This window comes from Schistocerca serialis, unplaced genomic scaffold (genome assembly GCF_023864345.2).
Source record: "Schistocerca serialis cubense isolate TAMUIC-IGC-003099 unplaced genomic scaffold, iqSchSeri2.2 HiC_scaffold_1169, whole genome shotgun sequence".
NCBI lineage: Eukaryota > Metazoa > Arthropoda > Insecta > Orthoptera > Acrididae > Schistocerca > Schistocerca serialis.
In genome coordinates this window covers 217,501-220,000 of record NW_026047369.1, presented here as the reverse complement: position 1 = coordinate 220,000, position 2,500 = coordinate 217,501, and the positions used below count along the sequence as shown (strand labels likewise).

General features: G+C 63.9%; 1 pseudogene; it reads right to left on the bottom strand.

Annotated features, from left to right (window-relative positions):
• Positions 1–2,500, bottom strand: part of LOC126433611 (large subunit ribosomal RNA) — a 7,963-nt pseudogene that overhangs the window by 3,040 nt on the left and 2,423 nt on the right.

Genomic DNA, 2,500 nt, shown 5'->3' with positions numbered 1-2,500 from the left:
GATGCAAAAAGCAGGACGTCATCTGCGAAGGCCGCAGCGTTAACTCTGCGACCAAGGATCCGAGCTCCGATGTGGGAGGGAAGTTGACTCAAAACATAGTCCACCGCAAAATTGAAAAGGAGGGGGGAGAGGGGGTCGCCCTGACGCACACCCCTAGCCGGCTGCAGGGGCACGCCCACGTCGGCGCCGCCCGCTATCACCGTCGTGCTACCCTCGTAACACCTTTCGACGTACTCAATAAAGCAATCCGGCAGGCCATGAGCCCTCAGCACGGGGCGGAGGGCGGCATGGTCCACCGAATCGAACGCTTTAGAGACGTCGATCGATGCCACAAAAACAGAGCGACAGGAGCGGACTGCGTCGGTGAGAGCAGTGTCCAAGATGAAGGTGTTTTCCAACATCCCATCCCGGGGGATGAATGCCCGCTGACGTTCGTCCACAGCACATGCACGCATCAGGCGTGACGCGAGAACCTTGTGAAAGGTCCGCGCCAACACCGAGCAGACCGTAATGGGGCGAAAGTCAGCGGGGGATGTTGGTGCAGCCGTTTTGGGGAGAAGTGACGTCCGGGCGCGAAGCAGACGCTCGGGGAGGGCGCGGGCCAGGAGGAAGAGGTTCAAGAGTTTCACCAGGACTTCATGCGGCAGGCGCCGCAGCTCCGCTGGAGTCAGGCCGTCCGGCCCGGCTGCCGATCCCCTGGGCGGCAAGGCAGCAGCGACCTCCTCACGTGTGACCGGCCCCCATAGGCACTCAGGAGCGACAGGCTCCGAGTGCGGGAGAAGGCGGTCACGGATGAAGCCGGCGGTGGAGATCGGCTTCTTCGTGAAGAGGTCCGCCCAGAAGTCCAGCAGACCGGGGATGTCGGGTGGCGGCTGCAGCAGGGTGCCGTCCAGCAAGCCGCGCACGCAACGCGCACGCGACCTACGGAAGGCGTCCTGTGTCCGCGCGTATTCCCAGCGGCGCCGCTTGCGCTTCTGCAGCGGCGGGGCGGCAGGCGGCCGCTTGGATGGTTGGCGCGGCCGCTGTGTCCTGGTGATCGACCTCTCCCCCCTGGACCCGACCGACGCAAGGGCATCCGGGAGCATGCCCAGGATGACATCGGGCGGCGTGCCCCGCCCCAGACCAATGACTCGATCCAGGGCAGAGAAACGCTGGGCGGAAGCAGGTAGCCCCGCCAGATGCTCCCAGATGGCGGCGTCAGTCGGCCCCTCCGGCGGCGGCCCGGTGGTGTCGGCCGCGAAGTCCTCGGCTGCGTCGACGGGCGGCGCAGCGGCCTCGCCCGCGTCAGGCAGCGAGCTCGCTGCTCCACGGCGGGACGCCGGCTCTTCACCCCGACCGATCTCAAGTGCCTCCATGAATTGGCGGACAAGCTGCTTGTGGGCAGCTTGCCGCCGTCGGCACTTGATTGCCTCAAGCGTTCGGTCGGGGAACATCCTGGTAAGTTCTTGATTTACAAAGAAGAACCGGGCGTCCCTCTCCAGGAACAGTTCGGCCTCTGCCTTGGCGAGCGACAGGACTTCTTCCTCCGTCCACCTCGCGCGATGCCTCTCCGTCACGATCTCAGCGTTGGCGGCCGCAGGGTGTTGGCGGCGGCGATGGACCCCGAGACCGTTCTTCGTGGTAAAAGTGCGGTGGCACTCACTGCAAGCAAAGGGAGCTACACAAACTATCGCATTTTCGTTACGGCCGGTTGGCCGGATAGGTGCTGGGGTAGCTGGGGTGGCACCTTCAGCGGAAGGGCCACCATCTCTTGTTTCTTGTCGGCTGCCCCCAACTATAAAGGGATAATGCGAGGGGGGGCTGGTAACCCCCCCAAGCCCCTGGTGCGGTCTTCCACTCTGCAAAAATCAGCGGGCCCACGAGAAGGGGAGAAGACCGCAGGAGAGGAGAGGCTAAGAGGGCTAGGCCCATGTATTGCGCATCACTCTCCCTGTAACTATAACCCAAGGAAGGCACCTCGCAGCGGCAGCACGACTACATCAAGACCGCACTTCGAAAAGCCAAGTCCGGATGCAGCCACACCGCCGCCACTTGGCCACCTTAAGAGAGTCATAGTTACTCCCGCCGTTTACCCGCGCTTGCTTGAATTTCTTCACGTTGACATTCAGAGCACTGGGCAGAAATCACATTGCGTCAACACCCGCTAGGGCCATCGCAATGCTTTGTTTTAATTAGACAGTCGGATTCCCCCAGTCCGTGCCAGTTCTGAGTTGATCGTTGAATGGCGGCCGAAGAGAATCCGCGCACCCGCGCGCCCCCGGAGGAGCACGCTAAGGCGGACGCGGCCTCGCAGCAAGGAAGATCCGTGGGAGGCCAAGGCACGGGACCGAGCTCGGATCCTGCACGCAGGTTGAAGCACCGGGGCGCGAACGCCGCGCAGGCGCGCGCATCCTGCACCGCCGGCCAGCACGAGGCCAACCGACGGCGAGAGCAGACCACGCCCGCGCTAAACGCCCGCACTTACCGGCACCCCTACGGCACTCACCTCGCCCAGGCCCGG